This window comes from Tachyglossus aculeatus, chromosome 2 (genome assembly GCF_015852505.1).
Source record: "Tachyglossus aculeatus isolate mTacAcu1 chromosome 2, mTacAcu1.pri, whole genome shotgun sequence".
Taxonomy (NCBI): Eukaryota; Metazoa; Chordata; class Mammalia; order Monotremata; family Tachyglossidae; genus Tachyglossus; species Tachyglossus aculeatus.
In genome coordinates this window covers 84,649,476-84,661,593 of record NC_052067.1, presented here as the reverse complement: position 1 = coordinate 84,661,593, position 12,118 = coordinate 84,649,476, and positions in this window count along the sequence as shown.

The window sequence follows — 12,118 nt, the reverse complement described above, 5'->3', positions numbered from 1 at the left end:
AGCCGTGTGTAGGTGGGTGGCTTCAGTCAGGATGCCTGTACTGAAGCACAAATGTTCATTAACATGGAGTTTGACATGTAAATTATAAGAGAATGAGGAGTATAGAGAATCTACCAGCATGTAAAGCTATTTCTATTTTTGAGAATGTCATTAACCCCATTAGATGGTCTTTAAAAATGGTTGAATACCTACCAAACTATCCCGTAATGGGGAAGGAGGTGCACTGCTTAAGCAAGTGCCCAAGTTTTTTTCTCAGCATAATAAGCTAAACAGGTTGCACACAGTCCCTGACCCATGTGGGGCTCACAGTCTTACTCCCATTTTACAAATGAGGCAACTGAGGCACAGAAAAATTAAGTGACTTCCCTAAGGTCACATAGCAGACAAGTGGCAGACTGGGATTAGTAGCCAGGTCCTTCTTTTGACACTTATGCCTATGCTCTATCCGTTAAGCCAACTGAGGAGGTGCTATGGGATTTTAAATGCCAACATCATGACTATCTTCAAGGAGGAAGGTGAGGGAGCTGACTGAGGAAACTATCATGACCTGTCTTGTTCAACTTATTCTAATCAATCATGCTGGAGAATGTTAACAGAGGCTAGGCTTAATGGTGTTAGAATGTGAATTTAGTCCTCTTGGAAACGTACAATGCAACAGACTAAGAAGAATGTCAATTCAACAGACTATAAGGAATGTTATTCACTTGTGCTGTAACTAATAATAATAGTGCTTTAATGCTTTCTCTGTGCCAAGCACTATATTAAGTGTTGCAGTAGATACAAGATAATCAGATCCAGGCCAAGGCACTGTCCCACATGGGGGTCACAGTCTAAGGGAGAGGCAGCTCTGGTATTTATTTTCCTTTTTACAGATGAGAAAACTGAGGCACAAATAAACTAAGTATCTTGGCTGAGGTTGCATAACAGCACATGGTTTATGCCATTTTGAACCAGAGGAACAGCAACGCTGAGTTTAAAGTTACCACGGAATTCTGCTACTTTGGTCGCAACCTCCCCAACAATGCACAGGTAAACAGAGAAGTTGCCTTCCTGGATTAAGCCCTCTTTTCTTCTGCTCTCTCTCCTTTCTGGGTCATCTATGTACTTGAATCTCTGACCTTTGGCCATTTGATATTCACCTTCCCCTCAACCTCAAATTATTTTTGTTCATATCTTTAAATTTTATATTATAAATTATTTCTTTACATTAATTTATGTCTCCCTGTCTAGGCCGTAAGCTCAGTGTGGGCAGGAAACATATCTGCCAATTCTTTTTTATTGTGCTCCTCAAAAATCTCCAGTGGCTACCAATCAATCTGCGCATCAGGCAGAAACTCCTCACCCTGGGCTTCAAGGCTGTCCATCACCTCGCCCCCTCCTACCTCACCTCCCTTCTCTCCTTCTACAGCCCAGCCCGCACACTCCGCTCCTCTGCCGCTAATCTCCTCACTGTGCCTCGTTCTCGCCTGTCCCGCCATTGACCCCCAGCCCACGTCATCCTCCGGGCCTGGAATGCCCTCCCTCTGCCCATCCACCAAGCTAGCTCTCTTCCTCCCTTCAAGGCCCTACTGAGAGCTCACCTCCTCCAGGAGGCCTTCCCAGACTGAGCCCCTTCCTTCCTCTCCCCCTCGTCCCCCTCTCCATCTTCCCATCTTACCTCCTTCCCTTCCCCACAGCACCTGTATATATGTATATATGTTTGTACATATTTGTTACTCTATTTATTTATTTATTTTACTTGTACATATCTATTCATTTTATTTTGTTAGTATGTTTGGTTTTGTTCTCTGTCTCCCCCTTTTAGACTGTGAGCCCACTGTTGGGTAGGAACTGTCTCTATATGTTGCCAACTTGTACTTCCCAAGCGCTTAGTACAGTGCTCTGCACACAGTAAGCGCTCAATAAATATGATTGATTGATTGATTGATTGCTCTCCCAAGTACTTAGTACTTACCACATAGTAAGCACTCGATTCATAGCATTGATTGATTGATATAGAAAACCAAACCAAGGCCAGCCTGTCCTTTGAGAGACTGACAGAATGTGGTGACAGTGGGTCATCAAGTTAAACATCTTACAGATCTGTAGTCACCAACCCTCTTCATGGTGTTATGATTTCAATTGTTTTCCATCCTCTCCCCCACCAACACACACTCCACATACAGACATACCCCCCACACATCCACTCTCTGCTCTGGCTGGCTCTCTCTCCTGTCTGCATCTCTTTCAGTCAATCAGTGGTATGTATCGAGCACTTACTATGTGCAGAGCACTGTACTAAGCACTTGAGAGAGTACAATACAACCGAGTTGGTGTTAGTTTTCGTCAGTATTAAATGATTGCTTACTGTGTGCCATGAAGTGTAACTAGGCACTGGGGAAACATTTTTTTTAAAAGTAAAAGAATTGTTCCTTGTCCTGAGAATCTTAAGGTCTGATTGGGGAGACACAGTCTACCAGTGGTTTAAATTTGAAATAGGAGAACTCAGGTTTTCCCAAAGATTGGGTGCCTTCTATACTCAGGAGGTTGTTTCTAGCTCTTTTACCATCTGGTTGACTTTTGGCTCATAAGCTGCAAAGTATCACGGAGCATTCAGGGAAGAGCATGGGCTTGGGAATCAGAGGTCATGGGTTCTAATCCCAGCTCTGCCCCTTGTCAGCTGTGTGACTTTGGGCAAGTCACTTAACTTCTCTGAGCCTCAGTTACCTCATCTGTAAAATGGGGATTAAGACTGTGAGCCCCATGTGGGACAACCTGATCACCTTGTATACCCCCAGCGCTTAGAACAATGCTTTGCACATAGTAAGCACTTAACAAATGCCATTATTATTATTACCTGCTTGAGTTTTTATCTTAATCTTACCTGGTTGCTTTTCTTTTCCTCCTATGTCACCTCAGGGTCAGGAGAACAGGCATGAGGATCAAACAGAACACATGCATTTGAGTTATATTCATTAGAGAGCTTCTATCTTCTCATCCAGAGAATTGAAATACCCCACTTGGAGAATTTCTCCTCTTTCTAGTTAGTATGGTGGATTCTTAAACATGAAGGAGCAACTGTGCGAAAAACAGCAGTCTGCTGTCCTTGCTTGAATATGAAAATGAACCACTTCTACATTCAGCAGTGTGACCAGATAATCGAAGGACAAAACCACATCAGAAAGTAAAAGACCCTTTCTTCCGCTACTACCACATCTGCTCAGGCACAGCTGGACATTCCAAAATCCTCTACAGAGGCAGCTACTTCATGCAAGATCATTCAGCTGTTGAGGCAGGCAACAAACCTAATTCTTGTATAAAATCTTATACAAAATATATCATACTGAGTGGACCAGATGGGTAAAAAAAAATCTTTGTTTTTATTCTAGGGGAGGTTGAACTAGTGAAAATTTTCTCCTGCCCTTCAGTTGTCTCCTGAATTCTAACAGGAAGACTTCTGAATAGGGAACAGCCATGCAATACCAGAAAAAAAAAAGTAGTTACCCATGATTAAGTCTTGACCAAATTTTTTCAGTCCATAATAATTACGCTCATTCTCACAATATTTCTGAACTTCAGCATGCTCTATTTATACATGTGCATATAGAAGTACGGAACTTTAGCATGGATTTAATATAGTGCTGGAGCTAAAAGTTGAATCCAGTAGATGCTTTGATCCTTCTTCAAATGAGAAGCAGTATGTTCAAATTAAGGAGAATTGGTTTGGGAGCCTGGAGACACTTGGCAGCTGTGTGACCTTGGGTAAGTCATTTAACTTTTCTATTCCTCAATATTCCTCACCTTTAAATGAGGACCAAATATAAAGCATTGGGGTAGATACAAGTTAATCAGGTCAGATATTGTCCCTGTCCCACATGGGGCTTCCAGTCTCAATCCCCATTTTCCAGATGACAGAATTGAGGACCAGCAAAGTGAAATGACTTGCCTAAAGTCACACAGCAGACATGTGACAGAGCCAGGATTAGAACCCTGTTTCTTAGCCTGGGAGCCTCATGTAGGACTTTCCAAGCTCTATTGTACTTTCCAAGCACTTAGTACAGTGCTCTGCACACAGTAAGCACTCAGTAAATATGATTGAATGAATGAATGAAAGACAGAGACTGTGCCCTAGCCAATAATCTCAAATCTACCCGAGGATTTACTATGGAGCTTGGCACAAAGTAGGCACTTAACAAAAACCGCAATAATTACTATGATAAGACAATATTTATCTCTCACTCTCATGTTTATATTGGGTGTTGTGCTCAAATGTGATCTGCAAAGTGGAATTCCAACTCAGTTTCTGTTGTCAAATTTTACTCATGTTATTAATCAAAATATGCCTCTGCGTACCATTGTATACTTCTAAATTAGATGACCTTTTCTGTAACAACTAAATGGTTATGCAGACTTTTTTGATTGCCTGGCTGCCTTTCTTACCACCTCTCCTGCCCAACTCATGCCAAAATTATTTGAGCCATTTTGGTTTCTGAGAGAAAACTGTGATTCATGATGCTGGTTCATTGTTTTTATCCTTTTTGATTTATCAATTTTCCTCCCTCTGTGAAAGACTTGAAAGAACTCTATGAAATGCCAAAGGAAAAATTGGCCTAGAAAGGGGGGATTTTGATGATTTCCTGCCTCTTTTACATTAAATTTTTGTATTTTATTACAAACAAAAGAAAACCTAGAAAGTTTTCCTTATAGTTGAGTGAATAAGTTACTGTACCCCTGGGCAGCAGTAATATGCATGCCAAGAAATTATGAGAATTTTATATACCTATAGTCTTTGCTCTGGTGGGTCCTCATTTCTTTTATTTAATAGCAGGGTAATCCTGGAATCACATATACCACATGCTATTAGTGAGGTTGTGTGTGGGTTGTGTGTTGTTTTTATTAAAAGGCTAAGGACTAATGTTGCACATTGGAAAAAATTAATCCATAGTGGGTGTCTAGAGTAATGCCTATAAAATAAATATTCCCGTGAGCATAGCTTTAAATGTGTGATGCCTGATTTTGTGAGGAACGGCTTTGTATGTGTAGGAAATTACCCATTTTTATGCACAGAATTTAGCCCAAGGGCCCTAAGATTATTTATACTGTGAATAACACAAATAGTTGAAAAATCTGTTGAACGAACTGTGGACATCAAAGACTCTCTAGTCACTCTCAGTTCAGCCCTCTAAGTAGGGTGGCCTCAGATCCATTATCTGTAAGAACAATGATCTTATATTTCAAGAACTCAATCAGGATTTACCTACCTCTGGTACTTCCTTAACATTATGGGCTTCCATCATCAAGCACAGCCATTCCTCTGGTGGAAAATAGGGGACAGGATCCACATATCAAAATGTGTATTGATCATCTTTGTATGGGAGTCCACCAGGAACTACAAATCCCATTAACTCTTTGGCAGTCTAGGCAGAAATCTCTGGTGAGGACAGGATGCTCAAAAAGTAGATGATTTCTGGGACTTTCCAGGACAATTCAGGAGGTAGGGTAATAATAATACTTATTATAGTATTTATTAAATAGTTGCTGTGTTGCCACGCACTGTACTGAGCACTGGAGTCGAGACAAGCCAGTCGGGTTGGACAGTCCCTGTCCCATATGGGGCTCACAGTCTTAATCCCCATTTTACAGATGAGGTAACTGACGCCAAGAGAAGTGAAGTGACTTGCCCAAGGTCACACAGCAGTCAAGCGGCAGAACCAGGATTAGAACCCATGACCTTCTGACTCACTGGCCCGTTCTCTATCCACTCTATACCATGTTGCTTCCATACTGCTCTGCCTCTAGGAAAAATCCTGGGAAAGAAAAGAGAAGCAGCATGGCCTAGAGGAAAGAGCATGGCCCTGCTTTTCAGAAGACCTGTATTCTCTCATCTCTGTTTTGCCACTTTTTCTATTGCATTTGTTAAATGCTTACTCTGTTCTAGGCACTGTACTAAGCACTGCAGTAGATACAAATGAATCACGTTGGGCACAGTCCATTTTCCTCATGGATCGCACACAACTTTATCCCCATTTTACAGATGAGATAACAGAGGCACAGATAAGTTAAATTTCATTCATTCATTCATTCAGTCATATTTATTGAGTGCTTACTGTGGGCAGAGCACTGTACTAAGCGCTTGGGAAATACAAGTTGGCAACATATAGAGATGGTCCCTACCCAACAACGGGCTGACTTCCCCAAGTTCACACTGCAAACAAGCAGCACAGCTGTGATTTAGAACCCAGATATTTCAGATTCCTAGGCCTGTGGTCTTTCTACTAGGCCAAACTGCTTCTGCTATTTGCCTGATGTGTGGCCATGGACAAGTCATTTAACTTCAGTTTCCTCGTCTGTAAAATGGGGATTCAATACCTATTCTTCTGTCTCCTTAAACTGTGAGCCCTGGGTGGGATAGGGACTATTTCCATTCTGGTTATTTGTATCTATCTCGATACTTAGTACAGTGTTTGGCACATAGTAAAATGCTCCACAAATACCACAATTATTATATTATTATCATGCCAAATCTGTGAAAATGTTAAAGTTGAAATAATTGAAATAAATGGAAATAAAATTATTTTTTGTCAGGGACTGTGCCCTTTAGCTTTATTGAATTCTCCCAATTGTCTGGGACAGTGCTATTCATTCAATCGTATTTATTGAGTGCTTACTGTGTGCAGAGCACTGTACTAAGCATTTGGGAAGTACAAGTTGTTGACATATAGAGACGGTCCCTACCCAACAACGGGCTCACAGTCTAGAAATGCATCTAGAAATGCTGTGTGTGCAGCAGGCACTCAAATAATATTGCTATCGGATGGGATTGTTCACAGTCTTGATTGATATGCAATATTAATTTATAAGCCAGAAATCACCCAAACAGTTTCCTCACTACTAAACTTTAACCCTAATCCAGTATTATCATTATATTTGCCAAATGTTTACTCTGTGTCAAACGGCTGGGGTTGGTACAATTTAATCAGAACAGACACAGTCCCTTTCCCACATGGGGTTCACAGTCTATGTACTCTATCATCCAGAATAAATTGGAAAGGGGTCTGCATCAGTTTGTTTATGATTTTGCTGATTGAACATCATTACGATTTTATCAGCTTTTTTTGCAGTTTGTGATTCATGATTGATAGGAACAAATATCTACTGAAATCAGATTCAAAAGATGAAGGCTCTTGGGCTTTTTGGTTAATGAGTGAGGAGAAATCCAGAGCTGAAGAAAGGCTAAATTAACTAAAATAGTTTAGTCTGGAGAGGAAAATGATAAGTAATAGCTAATCAAGGAAGGTAGGCAGGGGATCCAGGTAGGGGAGAACAATTTTGAATAAGATTAGGGAATCTAAAACCATAGGTCTTAATGGAGAGAGAAAGTAGTTCAGCAGGTATGAAGGCAGGTTAGAAGACTGTACACAGGGAGCCAAATTTTATGGTTGGTGAGGTTCAAATAATAATGATAATGATAATAATAATAATAATAATAATAATAATAATAATAATACTTGTTAAGCACATACTACGTGCCAAGCACTGTTTTAATCACTGGAGTAGATAAAAGGCTATCAGGTTGCCCCACGTGGGGCTCACCGTCTTAATCCCCATGTTATAGATGCAGTAACTGAGGCACAAAGAAGTTAAGTGATTTGCCCAAGGTCACACAGCTGACACGTGGTGGAGCCGGGATTAGAACCCACGACCTCTGACTCCCAAACCCATGCTCTTTCCACTAGGCCATGCTGCTGCCTGTATCCACTTGTATCCAAAGTCTAGTGATGATGAGGTTGGTGAATGTTCAACTTGGTTTATAGGTGAGGAAGGGTGAAGCAGGAGGTCTACAGAATTGAGGAGTGAGAGGAAGAGGGAAGCTGGAAGGCCATCAGGAACATCCAGGTGGATATTGATGTTCCTAAAGATCTTTGTAAGAGAGGAGGAACAAGAAGAAGGCATCAAAGAAACTCAGCAATCAGAGGCAAGACCAGAGAGGCAGTACACAACTGTGATTACTATTTATATTAGCTGGTGAAAGCAAAAGACAGGGGCTTCAAAGGAAGAGAAGGTAAGGGATATTGGTAAGTGGAGTAGTTCAAAATTGGCATTCGGGGGTGAGGAATAAGGTGACTCTTTCCTCTCTCCCTCTGAGGTGTGGAGTGTGGACAAGAGCTGTCACAGGGTTTCCAGTGTCACCAGGAGAAAGCCAGGTCTCAGTGATGGTAAGGAAGAACCATGAGTGGGTCTGGAACAAGTTGAGGATGAAGGGGAATTTACTTTTAAGTGAACGTTCCACAGGACACATTTAGATGAGGTTATGGTAGAGGTCGATGGTTATGCTACCTATATATGGTAGAGTAGAACATTTGGTGCATTGAACGGTCTTTTGATATCCTTGGATGGAAAGACCTCACAGTATCTTTATTAGTTGTTTATCAGTCATTATGTATTACATCAAGCCCATGTCTTAGCTATGAAAATGCCTCAAATTTATGGATTTTGCTTTTCACAAAAGCTATCATGAAAGATTTAATTAATGCACAATTGGAATAGAAAAACAAATCTGACACACATTTTAGCTATTGAGATATCCGTCCAAGCATCTCACTGACAACGCTCTTTTGCTGATGAAAATTGAACTTTTTCTTTTCCACATAGAAATCTGTTCATCCAGTCCAGCCAAATTTACACATTTCACGGATTCTCTCTTAGGGTTTTTTTTCCCAATAATCCTATTTAGAGAATTATTTTTCAGCCTAACTTTGTATTGTGCCCTGGACCCTCCAGCGAGAATTGCAGCTCTTGGAAAATTCTTGTGGAAGGCCATTCTGCTTATTTTGCTTTGGGCATTAAAGCCTTGATTACATTTTCTTGTGTCCCCGCTGATAGGCCATATCCAACTCCTATGCGCTATTAAGAATGATAATCCTTCCCTTTTTGGCAGAAGTCCATGATAGTGGAAACCAAGCCAATCATTTATTTTATACTGTCCTTCTTTAACTCTGCTTTGGCATGAGTAGTTGTGGAACTGCTCTTTTAAATTGAAATTAAAACCCCATGGTTGATTTTTAAATAAATAATAAAATATTTGAAGGCTCCTCTAGTTACAGATCTATGGTGCAAGAAAGCAAGAATGATCTCTTCACTTGGTAATGTCTGCAGTGAGCTAAAACTATTCTAAACATTTCTATTTTTTTCCCCCCACCAACTTTCCAGACCTATTTTTTACTGATGGTAAATAATTGTTGTCCATACGGTATAACATCTTTTTAGGTTGCCTTGAACCTTATTATTGAACCCCCATCTGATGGCCATGTGGCTGTCTGATTATTTCCAATTTTCCCAGAGTTCACATCAAGTCTCTCTTCTAAGAAGCCTGTCTTTCTCATTTCTTTTTCTTCACCTACCAAGTGTTTCGAAAATAAACTCACAAGGGCAAAGATACTCACTATTACTTCCTCTCCTTTCCTTCCCACAGACTTTTCATTATGAGCAACTTCAGTAGATTGCAGCTTGCTTATTCAGCTTTTTCTCGCTACATGTTTTAAGTGCTGTAGTTATTTGAGAAGTCGATAGGCCCCCTTAATATTGTATTTCATGCTAAAAATAGAGTATTCATATGTAATGCGATTGTGCATTCATGTGCCCACTCTAGTGTCCTGCACCTAAATACCCGATAAATATGGATGATCTTCACAATGCTATTAATCGTAACAAAACCTTGAATTTGAGGAGCTCTGAGGGTTTTTTTATTCTCACATCACTTGTTTTTACACTCTCCCCGTGAGATAAGTAGGCTATTGTGCCTAATTCAGCCGTGTCTAATTTTAAATACCTGAAGGTAGAGGCGTAACCCCTCCCAATCTTTGGCATCTTTTTCCTGAAGGAAACAGGGATAAGTCCCTAGCCCCTTTGTGTCTGTGGCTTTACATGCAATCACCCTCAGCCTGAGGGTCCCCTGTGACCCTTGCTCTGTATTTCTTTCCCTGCACCCCTGACCAGACTCACAGGAAAATTCAGAAATGTTCTTTAATTCCGTTCCAATAGGCCTGCAGGGAAATATAAAAAGAAACCAGGATTGTAGCTTGTGCCTCCAGCATTCTTGTTCTCTTTCCATGTGTTGTTGCCTGCTCTGGGGTCCTATGGGGTCTTGTGGATTTGGAAACTGTGCTTGGAAAAAGACAACCACTTAAAAAAAAATTATTACAGCAAACCTGATATAGGCAAATAAGTTGTGCCTCCTGAGGAAATGCCCATATTCTGGGCTCACCCTCCCCATCAGATAAGAAAGAGAATTACTGTGAGCCCATTGTTGGGTAGGGATCGTCTCTATATGTTGCCAACTTGTACTTCCCAAGCACTTAGCACAGTACTCTGCACACAGTAAGCGCTCGATAAATATGATTGATTGAATGAATGAATGAATGTATGAATGAATTGATGCTCTCTTTTTTGTGACCTTATCATTTTTCTGGAGCCCACATGACTTCACAGATATGACTTGCTTCTTTACCCGCACTACCCTTTGTAACTATTTTACTGAACAAATAATTTCCTCGTGATAGGAACAAATTGGATAACAAATGCAGAAATTGGCAAAAGGGAGAGAGGCCCTAATAAAAATGATCTGTTTTCCTCACAGTTCATGATTCTTCACTTGTTTTTTTTTCCTTTACCATACTTGTTTTAGTATACTTGAGGGTGATAGAACATAAATGTTTTGAAAGAACTTTATTTGAGATTCCCCTTCCCCTGCTGCTCAGATCCACAAATATCAATGAAACCTTTTTTATAATAATAATGATAATAGTGGCATTTGTTAAGCACTTACTATATGCAAAGCACTGTTCTAAGCACTGGGGAGGATAGTGAAATTAAGACTTCTACATTAGCTTTGGTACATAACAGCAGTTTGCAGACTGCCAGTACCCAACCAAGAGTAACGAAAAGACTGAGCGTACTAAAGGTAATGTAATACTTTTAGGTTCTGACTCTCAAGGAGGAAAGAGAGAAGCTTCTGTAGGTTTAATCCAGGGGTGAGAATGTCATTGTGTTGCTTTATTTCCCCACAGTGTAGAAGCTACAACCTGGTACCACAGCCAAGTGCAGATTGGATCCATTAGGACCATTCTGGGTAAAGGAGAGGTGTGGGCTTGGTAGCCTGATTGGAAGACCAGACATGCTCTTGAATTCATTCATTCATTCATTCATTCATTCATTCAGTAGTATTTATTGAGTGCTTACTGTGTGCAGAGCACTGTACTAAGTGCTTGGGAAGTACACGTTGGCAACATATAGAGACAGTCCCTACCCAACAATGGGCTCACAGTCTAGAAGGGGGAGACAGAGAACAAAACAAAGCATATTAACAAAATAAAATTAATGGAATAAATATGTACAAATAAAGTAAATGAATAGAGTAATAAATACGTACAAATATATATACATATATACAGGTGCTGTGGGGAGGGGAAGGAGGTAAGGGGGGATAGGGAGGGGGAAGAGGGGAAGAGGAAGGAGGGGGCTCAGTCTGGGAAGGCCTCCTGGAGGAGGTGAGTTCTCAGTAGGGCTTTGAAGGGAGGAAGAGAGCTAGCTTGGCTCTCTCTTGAATGCGCAACTATCAGTCTTACACCCCAAGTAAGTGGGTTTCCCCATCAAACCTAGTGGCCATGGAGCTCATTAACTTCCAGGGAGTGAGTCTCCTCTATAAGAGGTAGTAGTGAAGTCAGAGGGAGAGTAATGAAGAGTTATTTCTCTGTAACACCAAGGAAACAGTTCTCATCAAAATAAATTCAGTTTATCTCTATGAAACTTGGTCCTTTACAACTTCTTCAAAATCTTCTGAAAAGGACTGAAAATCACTGCATATATAAGAAAGAAAACAACCCTAATCTTCTCTAGTTTACAATCTTAGCTATTTAGTTCTTCCTAGTAAACATGAGGCATACTATTCATTCAATCATTTATTCAACTGCATTTATTGAGGGCTTACTGTTCTTACTGTGTACAGAGCACTGTACTAAGCACTTGGGAAAGTACAATACAGCAATAAAGAGACACAATTTCTGCCCACAGCGAGCTCAGGTCTAGGAGCTGATGGTTTAAGGCATCATAGTCTTTTAGACTGTTCCAAGGATAGAGTCTG